This window comes from Trichechus manatus, unplaced genomic scaffold (assembly GCF_000243295.1).
Source record: "Trichechus manatus latirostris isolate Lorelei unplaced genomic scaffold, TriManLat1.0 scaffold00011, whole genome shotgun sequence".
In the NCBI taxonomy this organism is placed as follows: Eukaryota; Metazoa; Chordata; class Mammalia; order Sirenia; family Trichechidae; genus Trichechus; species Trichechus manatus.
In genome coordinates, this window is record NW_004443947.1 from 28063730 (window position 1) to 28083330 (window position 19601).

The 19601-nt window shown below is 41.7% G+C and overlaps 1 pseudogene; it reads left to right on the forward strand.

Moving 5' to 3' along the window:
* The window catches only part of LOC105757040 (charged multivesicular body protein 1b-like), a 25628-nt pseudogene extending 7374 nt beyond the window's left edge, over positions 1-18254 (forward strand).
* The last annotated feature ends 1347 nt before the right edge of the window (positions 18255-19601 follow it).

The following is a 19601-nucleotide window of genomic DNA, read 5'->3' on the forward strand; positions in this document are numbered from 1 at the left end:
TGTCAATTTGGCTAGGCCATGATTCCCAGTATTGTGTGATTGTCCACCATTTTGTGATCTGACTTGATTTTCCTATGTGTTGTAAATCCTACCTCTGTGATGTTAATGAGGTGGGATTAGTGGAAGTTATGTTAATGAGGCAGGACTCAATCTACAAGACTAGGTTGTGTCTTAAGTCAGTATCTTTTGAGATATAAAAGAGAGAAGTGAGCAGAGAGAAAGAGGGACCTCATACCACCAAGAAAGTAGTGCCAGGAGCAGAGCACATCCTTTGGACCCAGGGTCCCCGCTCTGAGAAGCTCCTAGACCAGGGGAAAACTGATGACAAGGACCTTCCTCCAGAGCTGACAGAGAAAGAAAGCCTTCCCCTGGAGCTGATGTCCTGAATTGGGACAATCTAGCCTACTAGATTGTAAGAGAATAAAGTTCTCTTTGTTAAAGCCATCCATGTGTGGTATTTCTGTTATAAGAGCACTAGATAACTAAGACATCTAGAAAGGAAGGAGGAGCCAGATTAAGGAGCCAGGTCTTGGAGGCTGGGTAATGAGGTTTGATCAGTGCACAAAGCAGACTTGGTCTGCCAGAGAATATATCCATCATATAAATAATTATCTGGAATACTGAAAAAATATTGGAAAAAAATGAACAAGTTGTACAAAATTAATTTGTGAGCAAGCACTGAATGTTTACTGAGCCCTTACTTTGTGAAAGGAATTGGGCAGGAAAAGATGACTAAGACATTCCTTTATTGGCCAAATAAAGTATGACACATCTATCTATACAATGGGCACCATGCAGTCATTGGAAAGAACATGGCAACTCTAAAAGGCACTATGAGGTAGTATTAAGTGAAAAATGCAAGGTGCAGAACAAACACAAATGGTGTGCTGTTTCTAAAAGAGGAGGAGAAGACATAGATATACATGTTTGTATTTACATAGACAAGATCTGGAAGGGATTGCCTCTTGGGAGGAGAAGTAGGGGTTTGGGGAGGAGTGTAAAGATTTATTTTTCACTGCACACTCTTTTGACTCTTCTGCATTTTACACCACATGCACATATTGCCTATTCAAAATTAATATTTGGAAATCAAAAATTTTAAATGAGTTCTTTTTCCAAGAGTGCTGAACATTTCGTGTCCTTGATCCTGTATCCTAACTTCAAACCGGTTTCAATCAAAGTGTAAACTTAACCTCTACAGGAGTGCCTTTCCCGCATCTAGACTAACAAGTAATAGCTGAGGCATCCTCCGTCCTTCCTGCCTCTGTTGTCCTCAACAGCATCAGAAGCAATGAAAAATGAGAGAAGGAGGTCCTCTGGTCCACGAAATCATTTTATCAAGTTGGATTCTCTGCCCCTCTGCCTTCAACAGTCTCTGATACCCACGCCTTTTTATTGAACTTGGTTCTACAGGACAGAGGGGCTCTGAGATCTTAAACTGAAGAAGATGGAGTTTAAAAAAAAAAAAAAAAAATGCCCACCGTCGGGCCAAATGCGCTTTTTCCAGCTCCTGTTTGAACTGCGTATTTCCTCTGAGCTTTGAAGAGATGTAGTCCAGCATCTTTTACGCCCTTTTGGAAGAATGCTGTTTTTATCTCCAGCCTACAGAGACTAAAACTTCCTGTCTCGTCACGTGCCCGGCCGGAGCCAGTCGGCAGCTCTGTAACGCGATCTCATCGCCCGCATCTCCACCTACCTGAGTAACCGCAAACCTAGAGGGCAGCGCAGCGGGGCAGAGAAAGCCGTCCTGAACTGTGGCCAGGACCTCGGGGGAGCTTGGGAACAGCCGACTGCGGAGGTGAGCAGGGGCTTCTGGGGGCTGCTGGGAGGGAAGCTGTTTAGGAATGCCAGGGCGCGTCCAGGTTCATATAAACAAGGGCAAAGTACATTTTTCCGCCATCCCTTGCCCTCTCCACTTACACTACAGGTTGGATTTGCCTGTGGACAGTGTCCTGGGATGTTTTCTTCACTTGATCTTAGCCAAAAGGCCGAGAAGCGATCCTGGAATGTTTTCTTAGTACACCAAAACCCACTGCGGTCCAGTCGAATCTGACTCATATGTTTACATGAACCTGGACCCATTTAACCTGCCAGGGTCACCTGGAAAGGATGGAGCAACTTAAACAAATTCTTAAAACATACCCGGAGAGAGATGAGATATGAGGTAGACAACCAGTCAGCTGTTTTGTTGTAACAGACTGGGATTTCTTGTCAGTGGCTCTGGTTTTAGAATTGTTAGTGGCCTGCTGGAACCTATGGACTCCCACAAAGGTCACTGGGTAAGGGGCATGCAGTCAGAGTGGGTAGATGGAGGTGACCAGGAGGCCAGTGTTTTTCAGGATGTTCACTCAGGTCTTTGGGGCTTAAAGCAAGCAAGACAAGATGCAGACCTGTGTGTTGCTTCAGTTTCTTGTGCAATTCCATCTGAATTTCCCTGGTTAGGATAGAGAAATTCAATTCTGTTTCCTAAAACAGTAATTCACAGAACATGAGTTTACTACCTTAGATAAAAATGTCCTTAGCAAAAGGACAGGGGCTGAATGTTCAATAGCAAATGTTGGACATATTCTGAGGGCAAAAAAACAATACTTTTTATTCATTTCTCCCTTCTTTCATTTATTCAGCAAATACTGGGTATCTGTCACATGCCAGGAGTGTGCTGGGGGCTGTGGATCTCATGGTAAACAAGAGAGGCAGGCTCTTGGCCTTGAGGGGCCTGCAGTCAAGTGGGGCAGCAAACTCTTAAAGGGTGCAGGTGCCTTGGAAAAGGAGTGAAGGGAAAAGATTAGTCCAAAGGACTAACGGACCACAGCTACCAAGGCTTCCACCAGACTGAGTCCAGTACAGCTAGATGGTGCTTGGCTACCACCACTGACTGCTCTGACTGGGATCACAATAGAGGGTCCTGGACAGAGCTGGAAAAGGATGTAGAACAGAATTCTAACTCACAGAAAAAAAGACCAGACTTACTGGCCTGACAGACTGGAAAAACCCCGAGAATATGGCCCCCAGACACCCTTTTAGCTCAGTGGTGAAGCCCCTCCCAAAGTTCACCGTTCAGCGAGGGATTGGACAGCCTCGTAAGACAAAACAGGACTAATGAGGCACAGCAGTCCAGGGACAAGGACTAGAAGGCAGGAGGGGACAGGAAAGCTGGTGATAGGGAACTCAAGGTTGAGTAAGGACAGTGTTGACATGTCATGGGGTTGTTAACCATTGTCATAGGGCAATATGTGTACTAACTGTTTAATGAGAAACTTTGTTTGCAAACCTTCATCTAAGGTACAAAAAAAAAGAATTATCTATGTGAGATCAAATTGACAACAGCAACTCAAAAGGTTTTATGCGAAGCCTAGGGGGCAGTGAGTTGAAGATAATGGTGATGGAATAACTTGGAAAAGGATAGAATAGCAGCACAGCTGGAAGAATGTAATCGATGTCACTGAATTGTACATGTAGAAACTTTGGAAATGGTGTAACTTTGGCTATGTATATTTTCACCAAAAAAAAGGTCCTCAAGGTCAAGAAGGGAGAGTGTAGACATGTCGTGGGGTTGTTAACCAATGACATAAAACAGTATGTGTACTGACTGTTTAATGAGAAACTATTTGTTCTGTAAACCTTCATCTAAAGTACAATAAAAAAATTTTTAAAAAAAGGAGTGAAGGGAGCATTGCTAAAATTGTTCAAAGGGAGTAGTTTTGTCTCAAAGTTTAACCTTTTCCGACATGTATTTCAGCCTCTGTAATGAGCATCGGCTACTCTTTTCTCTATATAAACCTCAGATATATACAGATTTTGGTCATAGCTGCCCCTCAAAACCCTCTTCACCAGAGGTTTTGACTGAATGTTTTAGCCAGTCCCCTCAGCCCTGGACTACAAACAGCACAGCCTGAAGGAACGAGGGTTCCAGTGTTTGTGTCAGTGCTGCCTCAAGACACTAATCAGCCAAAAAGCTGCTTCTCCCTGTCATTTCCCCACTTATGAAACAGAATTTGCACAGTTCCAAAAACACATGTAGCACCAGGCCAAGACGTAGAAAACCTGGATTTTTCTAGAAACCTTGTGGAAATTTGGAGCAAGTCGCTTATGCTATCTAGGCCTATCACCTTAGCTATAAAATGGAAGGGGTAAACCAGATGACCCATGAAGTGTTTTATTTTCCTCTTGAAATATAATTTTATAAGCTGTTTAAGAAGAAGCAATACATGTACATAAAAATGATGTATTTTTTGCCTGTAAAATGGGGATATTCATCAACAATGCCAATTACCTAGAATCTGAGAGAAAATCTGAAAGCATCAGGCTGCAGGCAAATAAAACTTAATATTAAGCTCTCTCTACTCCCATTCCTGCCCTGTTTCCTTGTCCTGTGTTCACATTCCTGAGGTCATGAACATCAGAGGCATCCTCACCGTGTCATTTACCTAGACTGGGGAATCTTTATAATAAAGAGCTTCCACAGTCAGAATCATCTGCCTTCAAAAGAGCCACAATAAAATTATCTAATTTGAATAATCTCACAATGTATATTAATTCCGTATAAAACCTGTTGCCATCAAGTCGATTCTGACTCATACTGACCCCATAATACAGAGCAGAACTGCCCCATAGGGTTTCCAAGTAGCTGCTGGTGGATTTGAACTGCCCACCATTTGGTTAGCAGCCAAGTTCTTAACCACTGTGCCATCAGGGCTCCAATTCCCTGTAAGGGGAGAATCAAATTGGTATTATAAAATATTAGGATCTTTACTTTCAGTGCATTTCATTTCTTCCTCTTCCCTGAATACCTTTTCTTTCCTGAATAAGTATTTCATATTCTCATACCTTCTCATTTGGAAAATCAAGGTTATATTGTATTACTTTATAAAGCAGGGCAAGAAGCATGTCTTACTAATCTTTGTATCCCGTGTCTAACGCTGTATCTGGCCCGCAATGTTTCTTGAAAGAATGATTAATATTTTAGAGGAAACATGTTCTGTTTTCCATTTGTTTTATATATATATATATATATATATATAAAAATCTAATCCATTATCCATGGCTAATACAGGCCAATCTCATTCGTATGTGACTCTTTACAATCCCTGACACCCACCCTATATTCATCAACATCAGTGCATTCTACACTTTTGAATCTCAGTTGGTATAATGAGCACTGGATTCAAGTTCTATCACTAAATAAATATGTAATTTGATGCCAACTAGTGACTATGTTTTTACACCTTCATGTCTTCAGAAGGAAAATGGAGTATCAGAATAAATGAGGCTAAGACAACTGCCAATTCTTAGATGGGAGACTTCAAAGGGTAGAGAAAAAAAAGAATCAAGTCCGAGAGGAAGCATAGTAATAAAAATGTATAATTGTAGTATATTAACTCTTTACTAAGTGTTCTTATTGATTTTATTTACCAAAATTTTTAACTTGGTAAACAATGTTAAGGAACTTCTTTGGGTGCAAACCTATCTACCCACCATGTTTGAGGTCTCCCTGAGAACCTTTCTGACTGATTCTGTTCATGTAATGCTGAAAGCATGTCTGCAGGCAGAAAGAGAGGCACAGAGAGCAAGTTGCTTTGGTATAAAATATTCAGCAGAATGATAACGTGTGTAGCTTAGAGGAGGCAGCTACCTAGATAAATATCCCAGGAGATGGCATATGGGCTTATTGGCTTAGCCAAAGAATAAATGGCATGCTTCACTGCTTCTAATGAAGTCAGATGTCAGCAAATAAATGCTGCTACTCCTGCAGCCAAAAGGGTCTTCCCACAACCAGAAAATAAAGTCATTTTTCCCCCATTTTTCCCAAGGTTTACTTGGAGCAAAGGGGTCCAAAGTAAAACTTACATAATCAGCCCTTAATCACCAGGTTTAACATCCTTCCGTTTCCATAACACAGACACAGTGGGCATCAGTGCCCCACCTTGTGGGATGAACCACAGCTGCCTCACACCAAGGTCAAGATCTTATTGTACTGACAGTCATCCTGGTCTCTCCTAGCTTTTAATTTTGGTATCTATTCATACTTTATACCCAGACTACATTTCATAGAAGCTTGAGGTAATAGCTTCCTATAAAAAGATGCATACAACAGCTGCAAATAAAAAACAAAGGGTGATTAAAAATCATCAGACACTACCTTTTATATTGTTTTGATGGGGTGGTGGGGTATGATCAGTAGAGAAAATAGCCAGGTGCTTTAACTGCTATTGCTTTGATTTTTGAACCATGTAAAATTGTTAACAAAAAAGGGGGAAGACGGAGGAGAAGAAATCATTAGGGCACTGGTTCTTAATCATAGTTACCTTTAATAATCTGATGAAACCAAGAAAACCAAACCCGTTGCCGTCCAGTCGATTCCGACTCATAGTGACCCTAGAGGACAGAGTAGAACTGCCCCATAGAGTTTCCGAGGATCTCCTGAGATGGCACAGAAATAATTTTGATAAACACATAACCCTTTCTAAAACCTTCCAGTTTCATCTTAGCTTCTCCACCCCTTAACTGTTTTCCCATTCAAAATGCATATGGCCTCGGGCCTCGGGCCTCTGGCTGGGTAGAACCAGTAGAACCTGGCCCTATTTGAATCATCCTGTTTATCTGGTCTGGCTTTTGCTCCAGGCCACTCCAGGTGGGGCATTTCCACCATTATAGATAACAGCAACCAAAGTAACTGTGTAAGAATCAAAGGTTTCACTTTCCAAGCCCCTTTGTTCTTTTCTTACAAAGTACTTCCATAGGGTCTGGAGTCATTGTAAAGAATCCCGCTTTTGATGCCAACTGTAAAAAACAGCATGAGGGCCGTGTCTTGACCTCCTCTCTCCTCACAAAGGGGAAGGAGAATCAAGGTTAACAGCCCAAGGCTGATTCCTGAGGCAGAGGTCAGATGTGCCTCCTATTTCTCCATCTTTAACAATTCTGACACCAGTCATCCTTCCCAATTCACTCTCTACTTCTCTTCTGGGTTGAGTAATTCATTGCAGTGGCCACACAGAATTCACAGACAATACTCATGATTATGGGGTTTATTAGGGACATGGCAGTTACAATTCAGGCCCAGGAACACTCACGATACAGTTCTTTCATCAAGACAGCCTCTTCCCAGTGGTGCTCACAGGCATGCCTCTCCCTGGCCCTTCTTACCCAAAGGCACTCAGCTTTCTCCCTCCATGGATGGGGAATCCCTCCATGCCGTCTTCTGCTGCCAGGTCTCTGCAAATACTTCTCGATGTCTTCAGTGTTAGCTTTCTTTCTGTCTCTCTCTGTCTCCTGGTTCTAAGAGCTTCTCAGCGCAGGGTCCAGAGGACACGCTCTCTGCTTCTGGCTGTTCTTTGAAGGTGGTGGGATCTTCTCTTTCCCACCTCTGGGGTGGCTCATTTCGAGCCTAGCGGGATGACAGAACTGACCATTCCTTTTGGTAGGTCACAATTACCCTATCACATAGTCTTGCCCAGTCACTTGGATGAGAGTTACAAGACCATGGCTAGAAAGGCCACAAAAAAGTGATCCATCACACCGCAGGTACACTGGCTGACAATTATGTTGTTGATGTTGTTAGGTGCCATCAAGTTGGTCTTGATTAAGCAACCCTACATATAATGGAACAAAACATGCCCAGTCCTGTGGCATCACAGTCATTGCTATGTTTGAGCCCATTGTTGCAGCCACTGTGTCAATCCATCTCCTTGAGGGATGTCTTCATCCTCAAGTGCTACTACAGTACCACAAGTGTGTGGCTTTAACAAAGAGAAATTTATTCTTTTACAGTCTGGGATGCTAGAAGTCTGAAGTCAGTGCCAACTCCAGGGGAAGGCTTTCTCTCTCTGTCGGCTCTGGGGGAAGGTCCTTGTGATCATTATTCTCCAGTTGAGGAGCTTCTCAGTGCAGGCACCCTGGGTCGAAAGGACGTGCTGTTCTCCTGACTCTTATTTCTTACTTCTTGCTTTCATGAGCTTCCCATGTCTCTCTGCTCCCTTCTCTCATTTATATCTCAAAATGGATTGATTTAATACACAACCTAATCTTGTAGATTAAGTCTTGCCTCATTAACATAACTGCCACTAATCCCACCCCATAACATTATAGAGGTAGGATTTATAACACGTAGGAAAATCACATCAGTTGACAAAATGGTGAACAATCACACAGTACTGGGAATCATGGCCTAGCCAGGTTGATAGATTTTTGGGGGACACAGTTCAATCCATAACAAGGGTCTTTCTCTTTTTCACTGACCCTCTGCTTTACCAAGCATGATGTCCTTCTCCAGGGACTGGTCCCTCCTGATTACATGTCCAAAGTACATGAGACCAAGTCTTGCTATTTTCTCTTCTAAGGAGCACTTCCAAGACAGATTTGTTCTTCTGGCAGTCATGGTATATTCAGTATTCTTCACCAACACCGTAATTCAAAGGCATCAATTCTTCAGTCTTCCTTATTCATTGTCCAGCTTTCACATGCATATGAGGCAATTGAAAATACCATGGCCTGGGTCAGGCGCACCTTAGTCCTCAAAATGACATCTTTGCTTTTGAACGCTTTAAAGAGGTCCTTTGCAGCAGATTTGCCCAAAGCAATACATCCTTTGATTTCTTGACTGCTGCTTCCATGGGCATTGATTGTGGGTTCAAGTAAAATGAAATTTTTGACTTCAGTATTTTCTCCATTTATCACAGTGTTGCTTATTGGTCCAGTTGTGAGGATTTCTGTTTTCTTTATGCTGAGGTGTAATCCATACTGAAGGCTGTAGTCTCTGATCTTCATCAGTAAGTGCTTCAAATCCTCTTCACTTTCAGCAAGAAAGGTTCTGTCATCTGCGTAACACAGGTTGTTAATGAGTCTTCCTCCAATCCTGATGCTGCATTCTTCTTTATATAGTCCAGCTTCTCAGATTATGTGCTCAACATACAGATTGAATAAGTGTGGTGAAAAGATACAACCCTGATGCACATCTTTACTGATTTTAAATCGCACAGTATCCCCTTATTCTGTTCAAACAACTGCCTCTTGGTCTACATACAGGTTCCTGATGAGCACAATTAAGAGTTCTGGAATTCCGATTCTTTACAGTGTTATCCATAATTCGTTATGATCCACACAGTTGAATACCTTTGCATAGTCAATAAAACACAGGTAAACATCTTTCTGGTATTCTCTGCTTTCAGCCAAGATCTAGCTGACATCAGCAGTGATATCTCTTGTTCCATGTCCTCTTCTGAATCCGGCTACAGTTTCTCACAGTTGCCTGTCAATATACTGCTGCAACTGTTTTTGAATTATCTTCAGCAAAATTTTACTTGCATGTAATATTAATGATATCGTTTGATAATTTCTGCATTCTGTTGGATCACCTTTCTTTGGAATAGGCACAAATATGGATCTCTTCCAGTCGGTTGGCCAGGTAGGTAGCTGTCTTCCAGATTTCTTGGCATAGATGAGTGAGCACTTACAGCGTTGCATCTGTTGCTTGAAACATCTTAATTGGTATTCTGTTAATTTGTAGAGCCTTTTCACCAGCGCCTTCACTGCAGCTTGGCCTTCTTCCTTCAGTATCACCGGTTCTTGATCATATGTTACTTCCGAAAGTGGTTGAACGTCAACCAGTTCTTTTTGGTAAAGTGACTCTGTGTATTCCTTCTATCTTCTTTGGATGCTTCCTGTGTTGTTCAGTATTTTGTCCATAGAATCCTTCAGTATTGCAACTCGAGGCTTGAATTTTTTCTTCATTTCTTTCAACTTGACAAATGTCGAGCATGTTCTTCCGTTTTAGTTTTCTAATTCCAGGTCTTTGCACATTTCATCATAATTCTCTGTTGGTTATCTGGTGCTGCTGTAACAGAAATACCACAAGTGGATGGCTTTAACAAACAGAAAGTTATTTTCTCACTGTCTGGTAGGCTAGAAGTCCAAATTCAGAGCGTCAGCTCCAGGGGAAGGCTTTCTCTCTCTCTTGGCTCCGGAGGAAGGTCCTTCTCATCAATCTTTCCCTGGACTAGGGGCTTCCTCACGCAGGAACCTGGGGTCCAAAGGATGTTCTCTGTTCCCGGCACTGCTTTCTTGGTGGTATAAGTTCCCCCATGTCTCTCTGCTCGCTTCTCTTTTATATCTCAAAAGAGATTGTCTCAATACACAGTCCAGTCTTGTGGATTGAGTCCTGCTTCATTGACATAACTGCTGCCTATCTCACCTCATTAACAACATAGAGGTAGGATTTACAACATATAGTAAAATCATGTCACATGACAAAATGGTGGACAATCACACAATACTGGGAATCATGGCCTAGCAAAATTGATACACATATTTTTCAGGGACACAATTCAATCCATGACATTCTACCCTTTGGCCCCCCAAATTCATATATCCTTGCCACATGTAAAACATATTAACCCCATCAGATCACAGCAAAAGTCTTAACTCCAAGTCCAAATTCAAAAATTCTTCCTCATCTGTGAAATCTAGAATATAAGTTATCTGCTTCCAAAGGTACAATGGCAGAACAGGTACAAGCTAGACATTTCCATTACAAATAGGAGAAACCAGAGGGAAAGAAGGGATAGCAGACACCAAGCAAGTCAGCAGAACACATTATATTAGCCCTCAAGGCTTTGAAAATAATCCTCTGTTCTCTGAGATGATTTACACAATGGCCCTGCCCTCCAAACTATAGGTATTAGCCACACTCTCTGGATTCTGAGTGGAGGCCCCTCAGCCCTGGACTTCAGCTCCACCTTCCAGGCCCACTGGGATGGTAACTCTGCTCCCTCAGCTTTAGGCGCACCATTCTCTTAGTCCATCTGAGTGGTAACTCCACCCTTAGAAACACCAGGCGCCATGGCTCCATCTTTTGAAACCCAAGAGGTCATGGCCATACTCTTTGAGACTGAGGCAGCTTGGCTTCCTGTGTTCCTTGTCTCTTCAGCTTCTGCTTCCTGGTTTCTTAGCCTCTTGGCCCTTGGCCCTCATTGCCCACATCTGCCCTGCTGGGGCAAGTGTTCCAAAGCTCTGTAGCTCCACTGATAAGTTCCTGGAGGCACCCCACTCTGCTAGGAAGCCTTCTGCGGAAAGGCATTCAGCTATCTCGCTCCATGGGTCTGCTCCAGCGCTGTCTGGTGCTGGTCTCCTGGTTCTGCTGCTGCCAGTTTTCTGCTGCTGCCGCAGGTTTTCTGCTGCATCCAGTCCTCTGCTGCTGTTTCTTACCATCTGGGCCTTCTCCGGTGTTAACAGTTCTTCTCGCTTCCTTCTGAGTCTTCTATCCATTCACAGTTTCAAGCTGCTTCCACATTTTAGGTATCTGTTAGAGCAACACCCCACTTCTGATACCAAATTCTGTCTTGGTTATCTAGTACTGCTATAACAGAAATACCACAAGTGGGTGGCTTTAACAAAGATGAATTTATTTGCTCACAGTCTAGTAGGCTAGAAGTCCAAATTCAGGGTGTCAGCTCCAGGGGAAGGCTTTCTCTCTCTGTCGGCTCTGGAGGAAAGTCCTTCTCATCAGTCTTCTCCTGGACTAGGAGCTCCCCAAGCAGGGACCCTGGGTCCAAAGGACACGCCAGCTCCTGGCATTGCTTTCTTGGTGGTAAAATGTCCCCGTCTCTCTGTTCACATCTCTTTTTTATATCTCGAAAGAGGTTGACTCAAGACACAATCCAATCTTGTAGATTGAGTCCTGCCTCATTAACATAACTGCTGCCTATCCCACCTCATTAACATCATAGAAGTAGGATTTACAACATACAGAAAAATCACATCAGATGACAACATGGTGGATAATCACACAATACTGGGAATCGTGGCCTAGCAAAATTGATACACATATTTTTCAGGGACACAATTCAATCCATGACAAATACTTTACTTTGTCTTCTCAAGCTGCCCTTTGAAATCTTCTGTTCAGCTCTTTTACTTCATCATTTCTTCCATTCTCTTTAGCTACTCTATGTTCAGGAGCAAGTTTCAGAGTCTCTTCTGAGATCCATTTTGGTGTTTTCTTTCTTTCTTCTCTTTTTAACGACCTTTTGCTTTCTTCATGTATGATGTCCTTGATGTCATTCCACAACTTGTCTGGTCTTCTGTCATTGGTATTCAGTGCATAAAATCTATTCTTGAGATGGTCTCTAAATTCAGGTGGGATATACACGAGGTTGTACTTTGGGTCTCCTGGACTTGTTCTAATTTTCTTCAGCTTCAGCTTGAACTTGCATATAAGCAATTGATGGTCTCTTCTGCAGCCAACCCCTGGTCTTGTTCTGACCAGTGATATTGGGCTTTTCCATCCTGTCGTTCCACAGATGTAGCAGATTTGATTCCTGTGTTCCATCTGGCAGGGTCTATGCATATAGTTGTTGTTTATGTTGTTGAAAAAAAGTATTTCCACTGAATAAGTTGTTGGGCTTGCAAAATTCTATCATGCGATCTGCAGTGTCACATTTCTAACACCAAGGCCATATATTTTCCAACTACCAATCATTCTACTTTCTTTCCAACTTTAGCATTCCAATCACCAGTAATTATCAGTGCATCTTGATTACATGTTTGATCAATTTCAGACAGCAGAAGTTGGTAAAAATCTTCCATTTTTCATCTTTGGTCCATAAATTTGAAGTCTTACTAACTCGTCTTCCTTGTAGGCTTATAGATATTATTCTATCACTGACAGTGTTGTACTTTAGGATAGATCTTGAAATATTCTTTTTCATGATGAATGCAACACCATTCTTCTTCAGGTTGTCATTTCTGGCATAGTAGACCATACGATTGTCCAGTTCAAAATGGCCAACACTAGTCCATTCCAGCTCACTATTGCCGTGGATATCAGTCTTTATGAGTTCCATTTCATTTTTGACAACTTCCAATTTTTCTAGATTCATACTTCATACACTCCACGTTGCATGTATTAATAGATGTTTGCAGTTGTTTCTTTTCATTTTGAGTCATGCCACATCAGGAAATGAAGGTCTTGAAAGCTTTACTCCATCCACGTCATTAAGGTTGACTCTACTTTGAGGAGGCAGTTCTTTCCCAGTTTTATTTGAGTGCCTTCCACCCTGAGGGGCTTGTCTTCCAGCACTATATCAGACAATGTTTCACTGCTATTCATAAAATTTTCACTGACCATTTTTTTTTTTTTTTAAAAGAGGTAGATCGCTAGGTCCTTCTCCCTAGTCTGTCTTAGTCTGGAAGCTGTGCTGAAACCTGTCCACCATAAGTGATCCTGCTGGTATTTGAAATATGGGTGCCATAGCTTCCAGCATCACAGCAGCATGCAAGCCATCACAGTACGACATACTGACAGATGAGTGGTGGATGATCAGTTATAGTGTGGCTGAAATCCATTTCCTGTCTCCAGGTGGAAGTTGGGCGTACTCCACACCAAATAGCCTAGTGCCTCTTAAATTAAATGCTGTCTCCCTTGCTTGGTATCAGATGTTCCAGTATTTCTGTCTAAGAGGCTTTTCCTCGGAGCTGACTGTGCCTCTCTTCTGCTATAATTCACAGTGGAAGTGGTGACCACCTTGCTTATCACTTCCTTCTGATGTCCTAACTCCTTGTCATGGACTGATTTGTGTCCCCCAAAAATATCTGTCAGCTTGGCTGGGTCATGATTCCCAGTATTGTATGATTGTGTAGTCTGATGTGATTTCCTTATGTGTTGTAAACTCTGTCACTATGATGAGCTTATATGTGATCTCCTTATGTGTTGTAAATTCTATCACTGTGATGAGGTTATACTGATGAGGTTTACAAGATTGGATAGTGTTTTAATCCAATCTCTTTTGAGATATAAAAGAGAGAAGTGAGCAGAGACATATGGGAACGTCATACCCCCAAGAAAGCAGTGCCGGGAGCAGAGCGCGTTCTTTGGACCTGAGGTTCCTGCGCAGAGAAGCTCCCAGACCAGGTGAAGACTGATGACATGGACCTTCCTCCAGAGCTAAAGGAGAGAGCATTCCCCTGGAGCTGAAGCCCTGAATTTGGACTTGTAGGCTACTGGACTGTGAGAGAATAAATTTCTCATGTTAAAAACCATCTACTTGTGATATTTCTGTTAGAGCAGCACTAGATGACTAAGACAGAATTTGGTGCTAGGAGTGGGGTGCTGCTATAACATACCTAAAATGTGGAAGCAGTTTTAATAAACTGTGAATGGATAGAGGAGCGGCAGCAGAGAAGTGGAAGCGGCAGAGAACCAGCAGGAACAGAAGCAGGAGACCAGTGTCAGACAGTGCTGGAGCCTACCCACAGAGCGAGAGAGCTGAGTGCCTGTGCGCAGGAGGCTTCTTGGCAGAGTGGGGTGCCTCTGGGCACTTATCGGTGGAGCAAGGTTTGCCAACCCACGGAGCAAGAGAGCTGAGTGCCTTCTGGCTGAAGTTTACTGGCAGAGTGGGATGCCTCCAGGCACTTATTGGTGGAGCTACTGAGCTTTGGAACACTTGCCCCAGTAGGGCAGATATGGGCGTGAGGCCCAAGGTCCAAGAGGCCATAGGAAACAGAAGCTGAAGAGGCAGGGAACACAAGGAGCCGAGCTGCCTCAGTCTGAAAACATATGGCCATGACCTCTGGGATTTCAAAGGGTGGAGCCATGGCCTCTGATGTTCCTAAGGGTGGAGTTGTCACTCCGATGGACTAGGAGAACGGTGCACCTGTAGCCGAGGGGGCAGAGTTGCCATCCCAGTGGGCCTGGAAGGCGGAGCTGAAGCCCAGGGCCGAGGGGCCGCCGCTCAGAATCTGGAGACTGTGGCCGATACCTAGAGTCTGGAGGGCAAGGCTATTGTATAAATTGTCTCAGAGAACAGAGGATTATTTTCAAAACCTTGAGGGCTAATGTAATGTGTTCTGCTGACTTGCTTGGTGCCTGTTATCCCTTCTTTTCCTCCAGTTTGTCCCATTTGTAATAGAAACGTCTAGCTTGTGCCTGTTCTGCCATTGTGCCTTTGGAAGCAGATAACTTATATTCTAGATTTCACAGATGAGAGGAATTTTTGGAATTTGGACATGGAGTTAAGACTTCTGCTGTGATATGATGAGATGAGTATATTTTACATGTTGCAAGGACATGAATTTTTGGGGGCCAAAGGGTGGAGTGTAATGGACTGATTTTTGTCCGCCAGAAATCTGTCAACTTGGCTGGGTCATGATTCCCAGTATTCTATGATTGTGTAATCTGATGTGATTTCCTTATGTGTTGTAAACTCTATCACTGTGATGAGGTTATATGTGATCTCCTTATGTGTCGTAAATTCTGTCACTGTGATGAGGTTATACTGATGAGTTTTACAAGATTGGATAGTGTCTTAATCCAATCTCTTTTGAGATTTAAAGGTAGAAGCAAGCAGAGACACATGGGAACGTCATACCACCAAGAAAGCAGCGCCGGGAACAGAGCGCATCCTTTGGACCTGAGGTTCCTGCGCAGAGAAGCTCCCAGACCAAGGGAAGACTGATGACATGGACCTTCCTCCAGAGCTGACGGAGAAAGCATTCCCCTGGAGCTGAAGCCTTCAGTTTGGACTTGTGGGCTACTGGACTGGGAGAGAATAAATTTCTCTTGTTAAAAACCATCCACTTGTGGTATTTCTGTTAGAGCAGCACTAGATGACTAAGACACTCCTCAAACACTTGAAGGCACTTCATAGGTCATCATGCCCCCTTCCTTTCTCCAGCCTAAGTGATCTGCAAGAAATATGGGTCTTAGCTGGTAAACATGCATCTAGAATAATAAAGCCAAGTACAGTCCCAGAAAATAAAATAAAATATCCTTGGAGAGGAAAGTTAGTGGTATAAAGTCCAGATTGGAAGCTAGGTCCTAATCCTGGCTCTGCCACTTATTGCTTGTAAACTTTGAGTCCAGACCTCCCTTTGTCTAGGTTCCTTCATCTTTGTCATCTAGCATGACCAGATGATCTATAACCTCCTCTTCAGCCTCGTTGTAGGAGTATCCAAGGGGGGTGACAGTGGGGTAACGTGCCAACCCCTTTGTGCTGGCAAGGATGTAGAAAAATTGGAACTCTCTTATGTCACTGCTGGGAATGTAAAATGGTGTAGCCACATTGGAAAACAGTTTGGCAGTTCTCAAAAGGTTAAGTGTAGAATTACCATATGACCCAACAGTTCCAATCTTAAGCATATATTCAAGAGAAATGAAAACATAGTCCACATCAAAACTTTTACACAAAAGTTCATAGCAGCATTATTCATAAGAGCCAAAAAGTGGAAACAATGCAAGTGTTCATCAGCTGAAGAACAGATAAACAAAATGTGTTATATTCATACAATGGAATATTATTCAGCCACAAAAAAGAGTGCAGTTCTGATACATGCTACAACATAGACGAACCTTGAAAACATTATGCTAAGTGAAATAAGCCAGACATGAAAGGCTACATATTGTATGATTCCATTTATAGGAAGTGTCCACAATAGACAAATCTATAGAGACAGAAAGCAGATCACAATAGACAAATCTATAGAGACAGAAAGCAGATTAGTGATTGCCTAGTGCTGGGGGAGGTGGGGAGTGGGATGGGGAATGATAATTAAGGGATACAGGGTTTTTTTGCGGACTAATGAAATTTTTGTAAAATTAACTATGGTGATAGATGTACAACTCTATGAATATACTAAAAACCATTGAATTGTATAGTTTAAATAGGTAAATTGTACAGTATGTGATTTAAAGCTTAATAGAGATTTTTTAAAAAGGAGGAAGAAATACAATTTTAAAGTCTCCTTAGCTCCACCAGCAGAGCATGTAGACTTACGGATTTTTGCCATCTGGTGGGTGAGAAATAGTATTTTAGTGTTGTTTTCACATTTATCTTTTTATAAGGGAGGTTGAGCATCTGTTCAGTTCAAAGGACATTTATATTGACATCTTTATACCATATACTAAATTCCCCAATATGTGTTTAGGTCTATTTCTGGAGTTTCTATTTTATTACATATATCAGCCTATTCATATGCTAGTACCACACTTTTAGTATTAAAGTATTAAAGCTTTATAATAAAACAGTAGAATACCAAACAGTCAAGCCAGCTGGTAACTCAGGGTAAGAGTGGGTCCCCAAGTGTCCTCCCACCAACCACATGCCACAGTTCCAGGCTGTCACCTTCCCCCAAAAGACATAGGAACATTTCAAATATGAAGAAACACTTGACATTTGTTACACGATAATAGGAACACAAATGTGATAAAGAAGAAAAGGCTAAACAAGGCCAAAATTAAAACGGTCATTCAGAAAGGCATATAGAAGTTGCAAGAATATGTGCTAAAGATACAATCCATCAGAAAAACTAAGCAATTTCTTGAGAATACGGGCTAGGGTCGATACTGTAGTAGGCAGAGTTTAAACTGCAGTAACGACAAGCAAAGTCAAGTCCTTGACAGGTGTGGTCAGGTCTATGGATGCTACAATGGAGTATGAACCTGGAAAAAAGAGGCCTGCCTTGATGGACAGGTTTGAACACCAGTTTGCCACACCGATGTTCAAACTCAACAAATGGAAGATACAATGAGGAGCACTACAACTCTAACAACAGTACAAAGCCAAGATCTGATGCTTTAAAAATGGCAGATGATGCTGGCCTTGACCTCAATATGGGGTCACCACAGGCTGAGACAGACTGTGTTGGTACAAGTGTTGCTTTGACAGAATCGAAGGAACTGTCCCAGAGACTTGCCCATTTCCGTGATCAAGTGCAATTTAAAAAGAATGGTGCCACTGTTTGCTTCTGAAATATTCCTTGTGTGTCTGGGTAGATATGTTACACTTGAGTTGCACTGGAAACACTGTATCAGAACGCTTATTTGTCTACAGTGCTTGCTTGCTTTTAGCATGTATAAAAGTGTGAGGGGCATATCTTTGTGGATATCTGACAGAACTAGCATTAGCTAGTCGCATATGAAATCCTTCCTCAAAAGTTAGGTCAAGACGCTGGTAACGAAAAACAAAAACAAAAAACCAAACAACTCTCTAATAACAAAGTATTATGTAATCTACTTAGAGTAAAGATTTTTTATTTTTTAATTCAAAGTAGTTTTTAATCTCTGTACTCATTGATTTGTGATACATAAAAATAAAAACGGGGGAGAGCATATTGACCTCATATGCTCAGGTGGCCAAACACCTCATTCAGCATATGCAATGGATGCTGCCATTTTTTGTGGGTTTTGTTTGTTTTTACTATCTAAGCAGAATTAAAAGTTTTTAACCTATGTTCATCAGCTGTTAAGTTTAGTACTGGAATTTTTATCAAGTAGTCTAATGACTACTGTTTGGATTCTTTAAATTTTTCTAAGCTTTTCATTGGATAATTTTCTTTTAAACCAGGAAATTTCTGCAGCATCACATTAGAAAATAAAAATCAGTAAATCTTAATTTCTCATTTGTTAAATATGTTTGTTTTTTTTTAAACTTTATTGTGCTTTCGGTGAAAGTTAATGGTGCAAATTAGTTTCTCATTCAAAAATTTATACACAAATTGTTTTTGAAGAAATCTGTATTTTCTGTTGTTATTTTTCAAATTTCTTAGTAGGAACAAATAGCATATTAATTTTAATACTTTCTTCTAATATAATCATTTAAGGTTCAAAATTTCCCTCAAAGCATGACTTCTGTGGTATACCACAAATTTTGATTTGTACTTTTAGGTATTTTTAAATTTCCATTGTAACTTTCTATTAAACCTAAGAGTTATTTAACAGGGATTTTTAATTTATCTTTTGCTCTTAATTTCTTTTTTCTTTTTTTTTTTGAGTGGATTTTTATTTTTTTTTTATTTTACTAAAAGAAAAGCTATGAAGCAGTCACCAACAGATTTAAGTGCTAGCAGAAATAACCACCTAGAATCAGCGCTACTCAGGTACCCACTTGAGTTAATGTACATAATTATTCTTTATTTATTTATTTTTTATTGTACTTTAGGTGAAGGTTTACAGAACAAATAGTTTCTCATTAAACAGTCGGTACACATATTGTTTTATGACATTGGTTAACAACCCCACGACATGTCAACCATCTCCCTTGTCGACCTTCCTTTTTTTTTTTGGTAAAAATATACATAGCCAAAGATGTACCATTTCAGAAATTTCTACATGCACAATTCAGTGACGTCGATTACGCTCTTCCAGTTGTGCTACTATTCTCACTTTAGATGAAGGTTTACAGAACAAAATAGTTTCTCATTAAACAGTTAGTACACATGTTGTCCTATGACAATGGTTAACAACATGTCAGCACTGCCCTTACTCAACCTTAGGTTCCCTATCACCAGCTTTCCTGTCCCCTTCTGCCTTCTAGTCCTTGTCCCTGGACTGCTATGCCTCATTAGTCCCATTTTGTTTTACGGGGCTGTCCAATCCCTGGCTGAACAGTGAACCTTGGAAGTGACTTCACCACGGAGCTAAAAGGGTATCTGGGGGCCATACTGTCGGGGTTTCTCCAGTCTCTTTCGGGCCAGTAAATCTGGTCTTTTTTTGTGTGTGTGAGAATTTTGTTCTATATCGTTCTCCAGCTCTGTCCAGAACCCTCTGTTGTGATCCCGGTCAGAGCAGTGAGTGGTGGTAGCTGGGCACCAGCTAGCTGTACTGGACTCAGTCT